This window comes from Dipodomys merriami, unplaced genomic scaffold (assembly GCF_024711535.1).
Source record: "Dipodomys merriami isolate MVZ:Mamm:240054 unplaced genomic scaffold, mDipMer1.0.p SCAF_6, whole genome shotgun sequence".
Taxonomy (NCBI): domain Eukaryota; kingdom Metazoa; phylum Chordata; class Mammalia; order Rodentia; family Heteromyidae; genus Dipodomys; species Dipodomys merriami.
In genome coordinates this window covers 24,400,874-24,422,131 of record NW_027206179.1, presented here as the reverse complement: position 1 = coordinate 24,422,131, position 21,258 = coordinate 24,400,874, and the positions used below count along the sequence as shown (strand labels likewise).

The following is a 21,258-nucleotide window of genomic DNA, read 5'->3' as shown; positions in this document are numbered from 1 at the left end:
TTGATTTGCCTGTTCTTGTCTCCAGGGCCTTGCCTACTTCTCCAGGAGATACCAGCCTGTAGTTGTTCTTCTATTTATGTTATACTCTGAACCTGGCTTCCATTCTCAATAATAGGCCCATTTCTCATCTTTTTTCAGTAGCAACAACTGTGTCTTGTTTAATACAGAGGGAGCTCTTATAAATAGCTTCCCTGTCTAAAATTTGAAAATGGAGATTTACAGACACTACTCAACCAATACACTACAGCTCTCTGTTTTGTAATCTTTTTTGTCAGAAAAAATAACAATACATTCTGATGTAAATTATCACTCGTGCTAATAAAATGCATATTCTAATCTTCAAAGGTGAAGTAAGATCAAGTACATTTGGGTCAAAGATGCTGATATCTAAAACATGGAAACCTAACAGTACAGTACATGATATTACTAAATAAATTGATAGATACTTTGTATCTAGTATCTTCCTGTATATTTCATTTAAAAAGTTGACCTTTCAGTTGGTTTTCTAAATAAAATAAAATGACCATGGGTTTAATAGATCAATAAATTAAATACTTATAACTTTGTTATAATAATGAATGGGAACATTGAGGAAATTTTCCTTGCTGCTTAGAAGAGTGAAACCATTCATGGAGTCATAACTTTGATGTTAGGAAGGAGCCATAGAAAAGGAGAGAGAGGAGAGACAGAAGAAAAAGGAAAAGAGGGAAAGAAATTGGAAGGGAGCACCCATATTAAAGTGAAGGACTCTATCAATGAAATTTCTTACTTCACTCTAGCTGAATGAGTGACTAAAAGCAAGAGATTCTTTCAAACCTTCTTTTTCTTCTCTATCTCATCATGCTTAAATGGTGAGCTGAGAGATTGTTAGTGTTTCATTTAAATCCATGAGCACGAAATAAAACCACTTTTAAACCATTCATTGTCAAGTTGTACTATAGTAAGTTTAAGAAATGAGAGGCGAGTGAGAGCAACCGATGTGAGCTCAAGGCTTTATTGGGGTACAGACCTGTCAGGCTGCTCCAAGAGGAATGGAGGCAGCAGCCATGGGCAGGTGTGGGCTGAATCTAAACAAAATTTTAGGGGGCAGTCACATGGGTCACATTATGTGGACTATGGGAATTTGGGTGTAGAGTCAGTTCCAAGAAGATGTGTTGTGAAGATGTTACAGAGACTACAGGAATGGGGGAAAGAGTCACATTCCTAGAAGGAATTTAATGAGACTGTTGCAACTGGGTTGGGAATTTGTAAGTCACACAATAGAACATCAGAGATAATAACAGATTTTTGTAAATAGGTGGAGACACAGGGTGGGAACTTAATCGGCAAGCTGACTCTGAGACCTTAGAGTAAGAAGAAGGAAAAGTGTAAAGATGGCAGAAGTGACAGTAAAGGGGTACATGGAAGGAGAATGTGAGGAATTTTTCTATTTAGACAAACTTAGGGAGAGAGGAAGGAATGCCAGGCAGAGGGAATAGCATACTCAAAATCACAGAAGGGCGAGAAGGCCTAGACATTTTGAAGACATGTAAACACAGCAAGCTTACTATAGCCAAACTGCATATGTAAGGATGGGAAGAAGAGTCACGATGAACAGACATCTGTAGATTTGATTAAAGAAATGGCATGGACTAATAGTAACAGCAATCATTTTCATTTTTGCTACCAATTTATATCTTTTCTACACTTTTTACTTCTTATTATACTGTAGCTTAATCCAAAAAGAACATATATTTAGCTATGTAAAGTACTTATGCAGAAATTATGTTCAAACCTTAGAACAACTTCCAAGGCAGGCATCCTGATCCTTGGTCTTCATAGATCATAGTAGTTGCATAATGTACTCAAGACAACTTAGTTAATGACAGAGCCAAAATTTGCACCTGGAGCCTTCTGACTCAACACCCTGTCCTCTTTATAGCACATGGAAGTGACATTCGTGTCTTCTCTTTTTATTATGATCTTTAAGGAGTTGTTCAAAGGCATTGTCATTTCACAAAGCAGTTTATGAATACAATGCATCTTGATCAATGTCATTCCTTATATCATTCTCCCCCATCCCTCCCAACCCCATCCATTCTGTCGATTTTCTTAATTTTCTAGGGTATACATTGAGTTGTTTGATGGCATTGTTACCCCCTCTTCATTTGTATTACCCACGCCCCTTGTTACCATTCCTGCCACCAGGAATTAGGTAGACACACCATCCTTTGCAGTCTTAGGGATCTATTGTCTCTGAGTCATCAGACTTCTACTGTGATTATCCATGATGAAGATAACCTAGGATAAACAGTCGAAGGTTGGGGGTGCATAGGTAAGGAGGGAGAAGCCTAGAAGGAAAACAAATCTCATTCCCCAAATGGTGTTTTTATTGTATTCCCAGTATGTTGTGCGTATCATTAATGAATACATCTTTTTGGACGGGAGCCATGTTCTGACTCATAGGCTCTTTGGTCTTTGTGGAGTCTCTTCTTCCTTTTATGAATTATGTGTGTGATCTTGTAAGTGCATTGGAATAAAGAGCTCCATTATTATATATTAAGTATTGATTTTTTCAAATATTAACATTGAAACATAGTTGTGAGCCCCAGGTGATAAAGATTAAGAGTGTTATCTACTCCAGAAGTAAATAATTTGAAATCCGTGACAGGTGTGTCCATCCCTGGATCTGAGTTACTTCCCTTTGACACCAGCTTCAGAAAAGGCTTAGGCAGGTGGGGGCCATGAGCAGGAAGGCAGAAAGGCAGTCATTGCACAATTGAATTATAGTTTTGTCCCTTATGAAGTGTTAGCCAAGTTTAACTTTTTGCCACATATGCTAGAGAAGGCAACTTCTGTCATCTGACTTGTAAAAGTCACCACTTAACAATAAATGATGGCCTCTGTTGATGCTGTGGCAGTAATTTTCCGCACCTTGTTTGTTGTGCAATAAAATTTCCGAGAATGAAATGCTCCAGCCTCCAAAAATTAATGCAGGAGGAGATCACAAGTTAATTCTGGCAGGAAAGAGGCAGGCAAAGAAACTTAAATACTTCAAAATAATGTGGACCTTCAAAACATTGTCATTCTGAAATTACACTAATTTCCAACTGGGTATTTAGAATAACTGATAAGTGTACAAGTGTTGGGAAAAGAACACTAAGCTCTCAGAATGCTAGAACTGGAAACATTAACCTTTTGGTATAAAAAAGGATTCAAATGTGTGTGTGTGTGTGTGTGTGTGTGTGTGTGTGTGTGTGTGTGTGTGTGTGTGTGTGTCTGTGTCTGTATCTGTACCTGTGTCTGTGTGTGTGTGTGTATCTGATGGGTACTTACTCAAGGGCTAGAAAATATAGACAAATGGTTACAAACAGACACAAAGAGGATGGAGATATGACTGTCTCTACTATATCAAATTAAGAAATCAGGAAGTAATAAGACAAAGGGCTAGCCAACAAAAAAGCCAATCTTCCACATTCACAAGGCACTAGCTGAGGGGAGAGTCGTTGATTGGGCTGGAAATCCTGGGCTTTGAGTCACAGCTACATTCACTGGAGACTTGGGTAGCATACTGCAGCACAGAAGACATGTTTGGAGCAGTCTAAGATGCTGAGCCCAGTTTGATGTTGCCAGAGATTCCCGCTTGAGCATCTTCCTGCCTTCTTGGTTCCAGCTGAAAATGAAAACTTGCCCTTTTGCTTCAGAGCAAAGGGAAATTGGACGAGAAGTGAAGCCTTCAAGTCAGGCAGTCAGGACCTCTGGGGATGAACTTTCATAGTCACTGCTTCAAGTTATTTCCTGGCACCGAGTTGATTAAAAGAACTTTCCTTTGGCGTTGCTACTATTGGAGGCAAGAAAAGAAAATGCTAGTTTCTAGAAAGCAGGATGGCTGCCCCCACAAGAATGAGAAATAATGAATTCTCTGGGAAAAAAAGGTCTATGTATGCAGACATACAGAGTGTACAACCAGAACACAGTAACACAAAAACAATAGTAACATCCATTATTGAAATCCTTGCCTCCCTTAAAGACAAGGAAATGCAGACACGTTGCAATCTATGTTCCTGGGATGAAAATCAGACTCTCTTATTTGACATGGTTCACCATTAATTCCAAGGAAATGGCCCATGCTAACACACTTTTGAATATATTTTTTGAATATATTCATGCCAGCAACTCTTCCTCTGAAAAATGCCAGAGGGAACTGAGCTGGTCAGGTTGAACGATGGGTTTGAGTGGTGGCTGCTGGCTCTGTTGCACTCCCAAGCCAAGTGACATCCCTGCTCTGGCCACTGAGGAGAGATGGTGATGTGGCTGATACTGAGAGAGTGATCTAATCTGTTTGGAAAGCTAGCCAGAAGACAGGAGAAATTGCAAAAGGATTGTCATGTATTCTTTTAGATGCTAACCTTTTCCCCGTAACTATTAATGCCTTGGTGTCCTCATACTTCCAGATAATAAATGTATTCATTTCCTTGCTCATGCAACTGTAGCCCCTTTGTACAGCATCTTTACAATAAAATAAAATTTTAAACAAAGCAAAAAAAAACTAGTGTAAAATTCCAGATTATATGCAACCAAAATTCCATCGATGCCTAGAAGTGTAGTTGTGAAACAGTAACAATTATCAGGAAATTGAATTTCCTCTGAAAGACAATAGCAACTGTTCTGCATGGACATTTGAACTATTGTGTATAATTTGGGATTTTTAAAATTTATGTTTTTATTGTAAAGGTGATGTGCAGAGAGGTTACAGTTACATAAGTCAGTTAATGAGTACATTTCTTTTGGAACAGTGTTACCCCCTCCCTCATTTTCTCCCTCATTTGTCCCTCCCAATCACCCTACCCGCCCCCACCCCGTTGTATAGTTCACATCCAACACAGTATCTAGTGAGTATCACTGCTGAATTGGTTCACTCTTTGTCCCACCATTTCTGTACTTCCCCTTCCCCTCCCCATTAATTAATTAATTAATTTTTAATGATTCTGAAAGTAGAAGGTTACAAAGAGAGATTCATTCTTCCAGTAGGATGATATTTGTTTCTCTGTGTCCTGAGCATGAAGAAATAAATCTAGAATAGTCTGAATGTTTAGAAGCTCACTTGTAGTTGTTTATCTCAGTATTCTCTTGTGAAGGAAAAAAAAGTGCCATTTGATTTAGCTCGATGATCTCCCATGACTATTTTCCTTATTCTACTATGGTTGGATTGGAAGCAGCCAAAGTGTACAACTCGTTAACCTCTCTAGTCCTTCACCCCCCAACACTCGACTGGGACCTACAAGTACTGATTCTACTACTGGATGGTCTAGAGATAAATCAATAAGATTGATCTTCTCGGCCCTGCAGTATATTCTCTCGATACACAAGACCATTGGAAACAGAGCAAGGGCAATGTAGACTTTAAGACCACACTTTAGTTTATGCATCTGTGATTTGTTTTGCCTGTGTTTTCTGAATATTCTCCAGTGAATCCTTAGGAGGCTCTCTGGGAATCAGCACTGCTGCTCTACTTTGACGGTGAGAATACCTGGGGAGAATCAGGGTGCACAGTAAAGCAGCTTATTAAATGTTTCAGCAAAAGTAAGAGAACTCATTTGTCACGCTGCATGACATTCAAAAGAACAAATGCTTCCTAGATTAAAATACGAGGGAAGGTAACTCTGGGGGAAGAAGGGAAAAAAAAGTCTGAAGTTATGTTCATGATAGAAGAAGCCAGAGTATAAAAAAGGATTTTGCTAGGGGGTAAAACTGAGAGATTTGTCTTCTCTGTGCATTTCAGTCATTAGCAGCCTGAGTTCCTTGAGGTCCTAGTTTATCATCTCCACTTTCCTAACAGCTTTCGTGGCATGTAGCACACACAGCAGGTGCTCAGAACAGCTTTGTAGAGCTAGAGGTTAACGTGAAAAGCACCACCATGTGCTTCCGTGATCCCTTTCTTGAGGGTAAAATGACAGCAGTAGGAATCCTCGGCCTCATCCTAACCTGCACAAACCAAAACAAAAAACAAAAGACTACAAAACCCCACTACAGAAACTCCCCTCATACACAGAAAAGACACAGGTTGTCTAGGAGGGAAGCCCAAAAATGATCTTGTTACAAAATGAAAAGAGTGACCATATTTGGATAGACACTTGGAACCATTACAGAAATTGCTCTTTGACCCAGAATAAAGAGAAGACCCAAGGGTACACCCAGGCTCTATTCAGATATTTAAAGCTCTTTATTTTCCATGTAGTTTTTTTTAATACAGTTGGAACCAATGAAAAGTGGTCATGGTCAGAGGGTATATAAATGAAGTTAGTAATCTCAGAAGAACACTGAAATGTGGTGGAGTTAATTCAAGTATCTGTGGGGTCACTGGATTGATGACTTCAAAGTTCTTTCTACCTCTAAAATACTTCATGAGAAAAGATGAACTTCAGAGAATTCTCCACAAGTCTGTTCTAAACTGCTTCCTTCCAGGGTATGGTGGTATAAAGAAATAGTAGTAACTCTCCAGTTTTGAAAGGATGAGTACTTAAGATTGCAGTGAATGCCCAAGCTAGCCTGCTTCAAGATGGAACTCCATCTCAGATTGTGATTCTGGGAATGCCATTAGCATTCATCATCACTTCTTTTTTGTTTGTTTGCTTGTTTTTACTCTAAACTCATGTTAATTTAAAAAAAAAAAAACCAGGCATCAAATCCCCAGCAGAATGTCTTGCTTCTTATGAAAAGCTGAAAACAAGGTGAAGGCACCATGAAACAGTCCTGTGCTTTCTGCTACTCTCTCTTTCTGTCTCTAACAAACATTAGTAATTCTCTTATTCTGACAGCAATATTATGAGGATCAGTGGGAAATAATTGCGAAGTGCTCAGAAATGTTTTCAAGAAAGGGCTCTTAATCTTTCATTATCCTCTTGATTACCAACGCCTACAATCGCACACTCTGTGGTTCTCTCCTTCTTGGTTTTCGTTTATGCTAATAGGAAAGGCTGTGGGTGCACATGATTCTGGTTCTCTGGAAACAAATGACAAGAAATGAATAAATCATGTCCTACTGTAGGTTGGCAGGCAGGACATAGGATTCCTAAATTATGCACTGTGTAAAATGAGGAAGCTAGAAAGAAATCAATCTTGGGCTAAACTTGAGTGATCCACACAATACAATTCTAATACATCAGTTAGGGATCCTCTGTGCAAGAGTTCTCATAACCTAGTTAGGTTATAATTAGGACACAGGAACAACCAAAAGGGGGAAAAAAAGGGAGCTTGAACAGCAGCCAAGCAAATTTTAAAATAAAGAAGAAATATCAAATAAGGTAAATCAATGGAGTAAGAGGACACAAAGGGGAAATGAAAAACATTCAAAGATAAATTAATGTGGGCCCAAGGGTTATGCAAGCAATTTACTATAAATATACTAGGGAAAAAAAGGTATAGATGTAGGGGAATAAGAAAGTACAAAACTGGTAACACAACATTCTCAATCAGAGACTTCATAGAAAATAGTATGATCAGTGAAGAAGAAAGACAAGAATTCAAAAAAATCTACACATAGCATCCTTCTTACCAAAGTTCTCACTATCTTGAAATCCATCATATTTTCCTAAATTCTTTTTTTTTCTTTTTTTGGAGTCTAGTCATGGTGCCTGAACTCTGGGCCTGGGTGCTGTCCGTCAGCTCTTCAGCTCAAGGCTAGCACTGTACCACTTGAGCCACAATGCCACTTCCGGCTTTTTTCTTTTTGCTTATGAGGTGCTGAGGAATCGAACCCAGGGCCTCATGTATTAAAGGCAAGTGCTCTACCACTGAGCCACCTTCCCAGCCCCTCTTCCTAAATTCTTTAAGGAAGTAAATCTGGCCATCCTCAAAGCATACAACTTCTCCCAGAATCACAGAAAACAACAAAAATGTATCTTTCAAACCATAGGGAGAACCTTATCCAGTCTTCCCATTAAAGGCAGCACATTCGTGATTCCGTTCATTTTTAATTGACCTATAAAAAGTAAAGCACTCTAACCTTGTGTATACAGCACAATTGCCTTTTATGTATGAAGACTTTGCTGCTGCAGCTACCACAAAAATCATCATAGGTTATATTTCCGGGTTGCCTGGAAGGTTTTTTTTTTAGTTTACATCAGTCAAATTATAAACACTTATTCATATTTCTGACACCATCAGTTCATTTGCTTATTCTGAAACTTCATGTACATGCAATTATGCACTATTTTTTTATGTTTCTGGCTTTCATTCAGCAGAATATTGATGAGATCTGTCCTATGTTCAGAGCTGAACCAAAAGTCCACTCTTAGACTATTTAGACAAGGTTGGCAGACTTGTCCATGAAAAGCTAGGTTAAAAAAAAAAATCTCAGCTTTTAGATGATATGGTCTTTGTTGTTACTTTGCAGCTCTGCCTATGTTCCACAGAAGCAGATTTTGTCAGTGTGCAAATAATGAAATATGAGTTATATTATTGTTATTATCATTAACCAAAATTTGGCCCGTGGACCATATGAATTTGACAACCTGATCTTTGGTTGTCAGTTGTGTGACTATGTCAAATTTTACAGCACTATTGCCTTGTTGATGAACACTTGGATTGTTCCCATTCTTATAGTCAAATTATGCCCATATTTCTCTTGTATATTTAGGGGGAAAGTATTAGGTCATAGATTTGGGGTTTTTTGTTTGTTTGTATTTCCAGTCCTGTGGCTTGTAATTCAGGGCCTGGGCACTGTCCTTGAGCTTCTTTTGTTCAAGGCTAGCACTCTACCATTTGAGCCACAGTGCCACTTCTGGCTTTTTCTGTTTATGTGATCATGAAGAATTGAACCCAGGGCTTCATGCATGCTAGGCAAGCACTCTACCACTAAGCCACATTCCCAGCCCCACAGAGTTGGTTTTAAGATTAGCTTTAACTAATATCTCCAAGCAGTTTCTCTAAGTGGTTGTACCAATTTGTATACCCAGAAGTGACAGAGGAGAGTTGTTGGTCTACATTCATGTCAGTACTAGATATAGCTTCTTTTTTAACCTTAATTACTCTAGTGAGTGTATAGTGGATTTTTTTTGTGGTATTGTTGGGATTTTTTGGTTTTATTTTTGATATTTATTGCTCACTTGTCTAGTGCTTTAATGAAATAACTGCTCATTTTCCTGCCTCTCCCTTTTTTGTACTGGGGCTTGAACTCAGATCCTGAGTCATTTAGTTATTTTGCTTCTGACTAGCACTCTACCATGTGAGCCACATCTTCACTTCTAGCTTCTTGCACATTAACTGGAGATAAGAATCTCATGAACTTTACTACCTGGGCTGGTTTCAAGATTCCATCCTCAGATCTCAGCCTCCAGAGTAACTAGAATTACAAATGTGAGCCAGTAGGGCCTAGCCCATACTCATATATTTTAATGGATTCATTTTATTTTGATTCGTAGATATTTTGATTTTGTTTAATTTTGTTCACATCCTGGATTCAAGTCCTCATACAATTTACATTTTCTCCCCAATCAACATTTTATTCCATATGTAGGAGAGATAATAGGTATTGTGATTAATTTTTTTTCAAACGAGCCCCCAGTGGATGATGGAATTAAGATAAGAGAGAAATATTTGAAGATTCCAGGTATCTGTGGCAAAAGAAAGACCAGTACTATTCCAGAATGTAATATACTATAACCTTTCACCCTGCTTCCTTTTCTGGTGCTGTGGTTGTAGCAGAGAGAGGGAAATAGAGCACCAGGGTCTAGAAGCAAAAATAATATTCAGGAAAAAAGGCAAAGGGAAAGCATAGATGTAGCAGAACCAATATTTGAAACTATCCTCCTAAGTAAATCCTTTCCAATTTCATCCACAGTCCAACTCCCTGGAACTAAACAGAATTGAGAAATGAATGACATTGATACTAGTATTAAAAACCTTTCAAAAAAGAAGCCAGATTTTGGGAACTAGTTTTGTGATGCCTACCAAATACAATGCAACAAGCCAAAACTGTTGTTCAGAATTCTATGTTGTATGCTACACATTCTCTCTTTAGCTATGCATTCTGCTTCTATTAAGTTATTGCCAAGCAAAGGTGATTTATGAAGATGAGAAGCAGACATTGCTAAAACAGGAAGAAAAGCAAAAGAGAAATAAATGTTTCCTCAGAACTCACAAAGGAGAACAGATGTCAGCAGAAGCAGATGTATGCTTCTCCAGGGTGAAAGAAAGAATACTTAATGCAATCAGAATCCCGGTAATACAAGTAACCAAGAAAGTAGAGCATCTCAAAGTTTGCGGAACTCCTTCATGTGGTGTTATGCATCCTAAGTGCCACCTAAAGCAGCACAAGCTCCCAATGACAAATGCATTAAGACTATTTTTTAAAAGAGGGGGAAAAATGAAAATGGACTAGCAAATGGATGGTTGCATTTATCCTATTTTTAGAATCAGAAACCCATACAGAAGGTTTGCCTTGAGGAAAGTTAAGTTATCCATTCTGTATCCTATTTAGCTCAATCAGCTAAATGGCTCATGTCTGCTTTTGACCCTCATGTGCTGAAATGAATGATTCAATCTTTCCCAAATTTCAACATGTAAGAGAGAATGATGTAAATTGTCTAGGTAAACATCTTGAGAATGATGATTCTGTGGAACAAAAAAATTACTTCCTTTTAAACCATAACATAAGGAAAACTACCTCTTAAAAAATCTTATCAACTAACAAGATAAATGTATTTGGGAGAATACTAGCACCAAATATGACATTTAATGGGATGATACATTAAGGCTGGCATGGTGGTATGGTTGTATATATGTGCAATCCCAATTACTGTAGAAGTAGATAGAATAATCATAGTTTGAAGCTAGTGCAGGGAAAAATTAGCAAAACTATCTCAAAAACAAGCTATGAAGGGAAATGCTGAAACAAGGATACAGGTTGGCCCATTGTAACAATGAGATGTACACGACTCTATGTGGAAAAGGAACTTGACAGCTTAGGGCAGGGGTGGAGAAGTTGGAGAGGTGGGGAGGGAAGGGATAGTACAGGAAAAACAAAGGAGGGGATAACAATGCTCGATAGGAAATGTATTCATTACCTTGCTCATGTAACTATAACCAAGTAATTTTACAATAAAAATATTTTTTTAAAAACAAGCTATGTATAGTAGCTCAGTCCTACACTCCAGCTACTTATGAGGCAAAAGTTAAGAAGCTTTCAATCCAAGTCTGGTCTGAGCAAATGCTTGAGACCCTATGTGAAAAACAATTCAAAGTCAAAAGGACTCAGGGTGTGGTTCAAGTGGTAAAACATTTGCTAGTAAGTTTGAGGCCTTGAGTTCAATCTCCATTATTACCAAAAGAAATATGAGAAATCTGTTTTATTGATTTTTTATTGTTATTGTTATTATAAAGGTGATTTACAGAGAGGTTACCATTTCATAAGTCAGGTAAAGAGTATATTTCTTTTTGGACAATGTCACCCTTTCCCTCACTCTCTCCTAGTTTTTCCTTTCTATCCTGGCCCACAAGTTCATTTTCAACATCATATCTAGTGAGTATCACTCCTGCATTTGCTCATTCTTTGTCCCTCCATTTCTGTGTACTTCCTTACCCCCACCAAAGACAGATAAACAAAGACAAAAAGAAAAAAAAAACCTCTTGTTTTGATTTCCTGGAATTCATTTCGATAAATATCATTTATATGATCAAAGGCATAAAGGTTGTTTTATTGACTCTAATGTCCATTTAGACACATTTTCAGCAGTTTGGAAACAATATTTAATAAGGAAATAACTAAAATTAGTGAACATAAAAATAATAGTAGGGGGCGACCTTGTCCAAAATAAAATGTACTCTTTTTTACTTTACATTTATGTATTTACTCTTAGATAGCTGTAATCCCTCTGTATAACACCTTATGATAAAAGTTTTTAAACCTAAAAAAATAATAATAATGAGTAATACCAGGTTAGATGAACATAAAATATACTAATTGTCACCAATCAAAGTAGCAAAGGTTTTTGAGATGATATCCTGGCACCATTACACATGTTGTTTGGACGGTATATCCTGCAAGGCTTTTAAAGAACAATAAGAAATGTTAATACTGTGTAGGTAATAGCGCAAACTTAGCTTTTAAAGTCTAAGCTACAGAAATAGTCATGCAAATTAATATGAATTTTAAGCAGGTCATAATTTGAAAGGCAGAAATAATCATAATAAATCACATGACCAAATACAAAGACATTTAGGCATTTTCATCTTCCTCTTTATAAACATTTATTCTTAATGTTTCAAAATACGTTTTTGTTCATTTCTTTCCTTTTCTTCTTTTTTTTTATTGTCAAGGTGATGTGCAGAGGGGTTACATACGTCAGGTAATAAGCACATTTCTTGTCAAACTTGTTATCGCTTCCCTCATGTTTCTCCTATTTTCCCTCCCTACCCAACCCTCCATCCCCTGCAAGTTGTCCAGATCATTTCCAACATATTGTCCTGTATATATCACTGTGATGCATTGGTTCCCTCCTTTACCTTTGTCTCACCATTCTGTTGTTACCCTTCCCTAATTCAGATAAACATATAAACAATACCAGGGTACCAAAATCAAAGACAATGACAATAGGAGATGTACCAAAGGGAGAAGAACATAGAATAGAAACAAGAAATCACATAATACATTAAAAACAATAACAACAACAAAGAAAAACCTCTTGTTGTCCATATTTTGGAGTTCATTTTGCTTTATCTCATCTTATATGGTCATATGTACGTAGCTATTGAGCTATTCTGCTCATCTGCTAAGATTATCCTAGATATATAATTATTGCAAATAAGAGAAACCATGGGACCTATGTTTCTTTGGGTTTGGCTTACTTAATATGATTTTTCCCAAGTCTTTCCATTTCTTCTATTTTTTTAAAGTAGAGTTTCACCTACGTAGCCCAGCCTAGCTTTCCATTCTCAGTCTTCCTGTCTCATCTTCCCAAACACTGGGATTATAGAGTGCCCCACCAGACCCAGCTCACATTTGACTCTTCATTTTCTATCTGCTCCAAATTCTTTCCTTCCACATCCTGTTCCGGGACCTCTTAGTTCACTCGAAATTTTCTAAGGGATTGCGGCATTTATCTTACATGTATCTTCCATTATCCAACTATAATTCATACACAATATTATGGTAAATCCATTGGGTGAAGAGTAATATAACTATATAAATCATATGCAAACCATAAAAATTACTATGTATGTAGTAAACATTGCTTTCAACAATAAATTTAAGTATTTGTGCATAGAAAAAGAATGAAATGGAAATCACTAATATATACCCAATTCCTGTATTTCATGCAAGGGACCGTGTTTTTTGGTCTTTCTTTGACTATTCAAAACTTTCCACATTTCTGTTAATAGGATGTACTTTTTCCCCATTATAAAGAAGCAAATTGTGGAAGTAATTGCTCTCTTTTTCAAAAGATGACTACACCCACAACCTTTTTTAAGATAAAAGTGGATTTGGGGTTTCCTTCCCAATATCTCTGAATAATAGATCTCAGGGGTTTTCTATTTATATCCAGTTTCACTATCTCAATGCAGCCAAGATCGACATTTGGGAGACAGGTGGGAGTAGAGGGATTCAGCGGATTGAATGGAGTGAGTAGTCCTGCCTTGCTTGGAGATGCAAGGATACAGGAGGAGATAAGGCTACAGTCACTAGTGCAGAGGATACTGCTTAGAGGACAAGAGAGCCTTACATAGACAAGTCCCATGACCAGCATTGTAAATAGCTGTTAGTTTCTGAGTTCATCTGGTGCTAGATTGCATGTGAACACTAACTCCTTAAGACATATGTCCTTTGGTCTGAGGCTTTACCACACGTGTGGATTGTGCTCTTCTGAATTGATGAAGAGGCTGTTTAGTGGTATCCTTTTATATTTGATACCCTGCTTCAAAAAGGGCTATTTGTGCAACTGAATGCAATCTTTGAAGCCACAATAAATGTATTTTGTGCTTAAGTAGATAATGAAAATAGCAAGAAAGATCAATGAATGAAGCCACTCTTTGGAGGCCTCTTGGCTGTATTAAGATCAAAGATGATTGGATGGAAGTGTGTGCAGAAGGAAAGCTTGTTCACAAAGGAGATAATGTGGTCAGGGGCCTCCTTCTCCCCAGCAATCAACGTTGATTTGTCCTCAGTAATTTTTTAATTTTCTACTAGGCATACATTTCTCTTTCCAAATAGAATAATGTACTGGAAATGAAGTTGATCAATAGACAATTCTGAGTCTTTGTCATTTTTAGAATAGTAGGGACAAGTCAGTAAGATGGAATAGATGATCTTATTTTAATGATGTTATCATCTCCATTCAAAATAATAGATTTTCTGTGAGACAGAGAGACATAGAGTAACACACAGAAAGAAACAGACACACAAAAGGAGAGGAAGAGAGACAGAGAAAGAAGCAGAGAGAAATGTAGAGTGGAGAGAGAGAGGGGTAGAAAGAGAAAGAGACAGAAAGAGAGAGAGAAGCAGAGAGAAAGGTAAAGACAGAGGAGGATAGAGACAGAAAGAGACAGAAAGATTGTGTGTGTGTGTGTGTGTGTGTGTGTGTGTGTGTGTGTGTGTGTGCAGAGAGTGTCAAAATATTAGAACAGTGGTTCTCAGCTTATGGTACATCCCAGTCCCCTGTCAGGTCTGTTAAAGTACAGATTTCAGAGCCAATTTCAAGAACCAGTTAAGTTGCATCGTATTAGAGATGCCTCCAATTCACCCATCTTATTTCCCCCCATCCCAGACAGCCACACCACCTCTACCCCCATGCAGGACAGGAGCCCCAAAGGCTCCATGGTGATCTTACATCCAGTGGGGTCTACACTAGGGCAACATATCTAGGTTCACAGACAAATATTATTTTTCTGACGAAGTAAAAAAAGAAAGTAGAGCTAGAAGGGATTTGAAACATTATGGAGCTTAACCTATCATGTAAAGGGGAAACCAATCAGGCCTTCGGAGATGAACCTAATTTATTAAGGTCACATAGATACATACTGGTGACTCCGGGAACAAAATACATCTGTCTCTGAACTTGCAGGTCATGCTTTCAGTGCACTCTACACCTGGCTTTTGCAACTTTAATTCAAGATTCACTTAAAAATTACTTTCAATTTCAAGTACTTTCTAAAAGTGACAATTGCTGGAGTTCATGTGTCATACTTTGATTCTGTGGGGAAGGTAAACTAATGCTCCCTAGGGCACCCATGAAGAGCTGGCTCCCATGCTCTCTGTGTGTGTGTGTGTGTGTGTGTGTGTGTGTGTGTGTGTGTGTGTGTGTGTGTGTGTGTGTGTGTGTGTGTGTGATTATCAGCCTGATTTTTCAAATTTGGAAACGGAGGCTCAGAGGGGTTGCATAGCTTACTTCAATTCGTACAGCAAGGTAAGAGGGGGCAACAAGAGGAAGACAGGAAATATTGGAGGAGACTGAGATGAGCCATAGAGACTCAGAGGTCAGCTTATCCCCCAAGGAGCACCGAAGCTTCTTGTGCTAACATAGTAGGTAGTTAGCCAAAAGAGGACCAGGCGGACTCCCGTCACTCACCCAGGACACTGGCATCCAGAGATCTCTTTGACTGGCATCCAGAGATCTCTTTGATCTCCACCCTTCATTTCTTTGGAGCATGTATCTAGAAGTGGAATAGCTGGCGTATATGGTTAATTCTGTGTTGAACACTCTGCAGAACACAACTTGTTTCCCACCATGGCTCTGCACTCCCACCAGAAATGTCCAAAGATTCGAATTTCTCCAAATCCTCACCCACACTTCCTTGCCAGGTTCCTGTGTGGTTGTGTTTTTCCCTGTCTTAGCTATTCCAGAAACGGCATCCACTCTCGTTTCAGCATGCTAAGCTGAAGTCCCCAAAAGCCTTTGCAAGGCCAAAATATGCCATACCCAATCTCGTAGTGACTTGCACGTAAGTCTTCCATCGCATTAGAAGGGACCTGAATTTGTAACTATAACTGGGTCATCTTTGTATCTCCAGCATGAAGCTTAGTGTTGAAGACAAAGCATCAATCAAAAATATGTAGGTTTTACTAGGAGCCAGTGACTTATACCTATAATGCTAGCTATTCAGGTGACTAAGATACGAAGACCATGATTATGTATATATGAAGTGAACCAATGAACTATGTCCCTCATCTTTAGAGGGGGGAAACGCTCTGTTTTCAGAAATGTTTCAGGGGAAAAACATCACATTTTAAATCAAGAGACTGGCACCAGCTGCAGGTCTAACCACAACTTGGCGTTGATGTCTTTCCAGAGTTCATTTTCTCTCCATAATAAGATTGATTCGGGCATTCTAAGGAGAATTATTCTAGATGCTGTTGGTCATTCAGTTAGTAATCAATTATTTAGGACAAACTCCTACCTTATTGTTTCATCTATGAGAGATTTCAAAGTTGACAAGTTTAAAATATATATTTTAGTTAGAAATTATTTAGGTCAATGTGGGTACAAAACCCTTCCCAGGAGAAAATGAAGAAGAGGCAAAGCATAGTCCAACTTAAAAATACAAACGTAGAAATCCATTCAGAAAACTTGCAGTCAAGGTCATTTTATTAGAATAATATTCTACCAACTGGAGTTCATAAGTTTTCTTACACAAGACAAAACCAATGACTGTTATTTCTACCTTTGATTTTCCTTTCTTATAAATTTTTTTATTTTGTTTTTAAAACATGATACTCATATATACCTATGGGAAATTTTAAAAATAAAATAAGAACTAAAGTACTTGCAAAGCCATAAGAGCACAGAATCCGTCTAGATTCTTCTTTTCTTTTGTGGATCTCATCATTATCTTTCCCTTACCAATATTTTTCAACAACTCTACAACCTAGTTCTCCAAATTATTTAATTCTTTTTTTCCTAACCTGATGTTTAGTAAACTATAAATACTATAAGCAAGTTCTGTGCCAAATGCAACTTATTTCTTTGGGGTTGGTGCATAACTCAGTGTAGCACATATCTAACATGGATAAGGCTCTGACTCCAATCTTCTGAAAAATCAGCTGTTGGTTATTGGCATCAGTATGGCATTAGAAACTAGCCTGCTACACTCAAGTAGTCAAGGTGATATAGAAATTCTCATAGGTATTTACTAGAAAAATGGGAAAGCATTGCTTGTATTTATGTAGAGCTGTTTTCAAAGAGTTCTTACTTTGAGAAAACATAATTTTGTAGAAAAAAAATAAATATGTTCTCCTTTCAGAAAGGCCAGGTTACAAATAGAATTGTACCAGCTTATTGCCCTCTTCTAAGCCTAAATAGCAGCCCAGAGTTTCAGTAGAAGATGGCCAGGATTACGTGGTCTATGACTTATTCAAATGGAAAACGTGAATTTTGGGCTTTTCAAAAGAAGCCATCTCTCTCCAGTTGTTCCTGTGTGACCCAGTCTCATTCTGAATAGGCGGATTGTTTGAAGGAAATTTTCAGATTGTTAGTATTTGTTTTGGATGTTGTCTGTTGCCTCTCTAAGCCTCCTCTTGGAGTTGCGCTCAGGAAGGATCCGGGAGTTTATTTCCATTTCTTTTAGAACAAAACTGAGAATGTGGAGACTGTAGAAAGTTCTTCGTGTCTTTGCTTCTGGCAGCCTACACGCACTCCTTCAAAAGAAAGCTTGGGCACAGTGATCAGGTAAGAATCCAGGCAGGGACGGTTAGGTGGTAAATGAATCATTGTCACGGCTGAAATGGTAATTTTGACATTCTCTTTTCAGGCTTTCTGGGCCCCACTGCTTATACATTAAGTTGATCCAAGCAGAAATTACAGATTCAAATTTATGCTCGAGCTAAGAAAACAAAACTAAAACCCAAAGTGATGAGTCAGAAAGAAGATCACACCACTCAGTGGTTTTCAGCATAGAACATTTAAGAATTGTCTTAGCACCTGGACTAAAAAAAAAAAAAAACAAAAAAAAAAAAACAAAAAAAAAACAATTCCTTTAACATAGGACTGTTCATTTATACAAGACCATCTTAGCCCTTACCCCCAATTTTTGGATTAATTTAAATCTAAGAATAGATCTCAGTGTGAATTTATGTATTAAACAAATGCATACTGGGCACCTACTACTGATCAGTCATTGAGGCTCTAGTGAAAAAAAAAACTAAGCAAGAACACAAAGCGCTGAGTTCAGATTCACTACTTGTACACTCGCACACACACAGGACATAGATCGCTTTCAATAAAAAAAAAACATGGGTACCTTATTTTTATTTGCGCCTTACCATGTAATACAGAATGAGACTTCTCCCCACGAGGAATTGCTAGACCTGGTCTTGAACAGTATCTGTGCCATTTTATGAGACGTGTCATCTCTGCTGAGCTAAACAATTGTTAAAGCCACACTGGAGATGAGACTTCAGACTGAGTGAGCAGAAACGTGATATACCCGTTAACAGGGTGAAAAATGAATGCAAATTAATTCTCCACCCTCTCAGCAGCCACCTCTCCCACTTCCTTGCCCTTCTTCATCCCCCTGCCAGTTCTCAGAGAAAAGGACAAATATTAGGAATGATGTTCACTTCATGTCTCACTGACCTGAAAAGGAGAATGTGCAGCTAGGCGTGGTGGTGCACTAATGATGCTGAGCCCCAAAGCAAGGCAGTGACACGAAGAGGAGAACCCGTTACTGAGAGCCACTGCAACAGCCTCAGCACTGTCCTTCTGCACCTCTTCCTGCAAGAGAGGGGCCCTGGGACTGCTTGAAGCTTCACCACAACCATGGGGCCCCTTCCCCATGGCTGGTTCTTTTTCTATCAGGGAAGGGAGTGACCTGAACATAATCAAAGTCCCTCAGAATGGAATCAGGTCAGCATGCCTCAGAGAGTTCTGTGATATGAGTGGTCACTTATTTGGACCGGTTTCTTCTTTTGTTTTTTTAAAAGAAACAGAGTGAAGCCATTTTAGTTACAAAGAAGCTGGCAGTGGCCACAAATTCTATTCAGGGAGAAGGGAACTCCAATAGCTACTGCCCAGCCCCACCTAGATCCTTTCTGGGTGTCGGAGCCTGGGTTCCACATCTTGCAGTGGTCTTGGGATTTGGCCTTTCGCCACTTGTCCACTTCTTAAGGGGTCCCTGTATCTGGAGTTACTGTCTCTCGATCCCAAGTCTAGTCACTGACAAAGGATCAAATGTCTGGGTCCTTCCAGCCTTCATTTTGGCAGTGGGACTCAGAGAAGCCAAAGAGTTTCCCTGTCTTCTGGTCTAATTGGGTCACCCAATTCTCCAAGACCTTTAAAAGATCTTCTTAAGGGACTATCATCTTCAAAGATGTAAATGTTGGCCAAGAGAGGGTGGCATATCCCCAGCACTGAAGATAAGAAAGAAGGAAGGAAGGAGAGGAAAGAAAGAAGAAGAAAGAGAAAAAGATGAAAGGAAGGAGAGGAAAGAAAGAGAAAGAAAGAAAAGGAAGGAAGGAAGGAAGGAAGGAAAGAAGGAAGGAAGGAAGGAAGGAAAGAAGGAAGGAAGGAAGGAAGGAAGGAAGGAAGGAAGGAAGGAAGGAAGGAAAGGAAGGAAGGAAGGAAGGCAGGCAGGCAAAGTCGGTATCTATAAAAAGAAATGCTTAGGAACTGTTCCAGATTAAGGGACTGAAGGTGCATGGCAGGGATTATAATATATGATTTGAGACTGAGTCCTGTGCTAAAGAAAATGCTATACAGGATAGGATGGGCTAGGTGAATAAATTGGAATTCAGACCATAGAATAAAGTTCCGCATTACTCTCAGACTTACTAAGTCTAAGGACTACACTAGAGGCGTATTTATTTCTTCTTAGGAAACATACACTGAAGTTTTAAGGAATAAAAGGCCACAATTCTAAAATAGTTTGCTACATATAGTAGCATATATGTATTAAGTATTAAATTCGGTTACATTTTCTCAGTTCTAATTCTCTAGTAACCTACATGAGGGATGATTTGTGCTCAGTGGTAGAGCATATACCTGGAATGCCCTGGGTTTAATCTTTTACTGCAAAACTCAAATAGTTTGATCTTCAACACTGTCAAATTCAAAAAGTTGAAGTGGCATGTATAAATATGTAAGTATTACTGTATATGGTCTCTATTGGCTAGATGAGATAGATAGGTAGATAGATAGATAGATAGATAGATAGATAGATAGATAGATAGATAGATAGATAGATAGATAGATAGATAGATAGATAACAGTAACTGCTAAAAAAAAAGTGAGACAACATGCTAGCAGTAGAAGATTCTAGATAAAGGATATACAGTATGGTTTGTACTGTTCTTGTAACTGTTCTGTTAGTTTTAGATTATTTCCCAAAGAGACAAATAGAAAAGCTTCCCTTAAGATGTAGCTACAAAGTAAGGACATGAGATTTCATGCCTCACACGTAAGAGGCTGTCTTCTTGTTTATCCATATGTATGATACTGCATCCACATCGACCAACATGATCATTTTATAAAACAATGAGTCAATGCTGGAAACTAGATAAGGATCATTGGTGTGGAGGCTAACTATAAATTTCCTTCCTGTTTCATTAGCATTTGTGACATTTATGGCAGTTTGGGTAGTGTGACAGCCACGTGTGCCTCAGGGCTTGCTGACTTTCTGTGATCTGAAGTGGTGCTGGGCTTCAGTAGCAGGCATTATCACGGTGCTGAATAAACGTAAGAAGGGGCATAAGAGGATCTTCAGAGAATTGTGGTGGCACACTCACAGGGCAGTGATTCAGGAGAGGGAATGATAGACTTTGAAATGGACTCTTGTTCCAACATGGCATCATTCAGATATAGCTTAGGTTAAAGCAGGGAATGAGAAACACCTTAAGCTGTGAGGAGGAAAAGATAGAAGCAAGATTGAAGAAAGTAAGGAAATGGAGATTTATCTTTCCATGTCTATAAATCCAATCCAATCCAATCCTCCTAGCACCAGCATTTCCCATCTCTTCTATTAATGATTGGGACCCCAGAGCTCCACACAGAACGAATGTTTCTTTTCAGAGCGTTCAGAGATGCAGAATGAAGTCTCCAAAGGGAATTGAGGAAGGTAACAAATAGAGTGTGTGTATAGAAGACATTTGGGAACCAGAGCCAGATAATAGAAAAAGTGGTGCTCAAAGGGACTGAATTTCCTCCTGCACAGAATGGAAGATGGTACGGCAGATTCATCTGAAAAGTATCATCTTGATATGAAAGACATTTAATTAACATCAAAATTAACATCCATGCTCATGTTTTATCCTACCAATGTCCTTCTTTATACATAAGTAGGTACTATCATTAA

At 38.4% G+C, this 21,258-nt stretch overlaps 1 protein-coding gene across 2 annotated transcripts in view; it reads left to right on the top strand.

The window, feature by feature from the left end:
• Positions 1-21,258, top strand: part of Gpc6 (glypican 6) — a 985,788-nt gene that overhangs the window by 775,190 nt on the left and 189,340 nt on the right. The gene's annotated exons all lie outside the window — the stretch shown is intronic.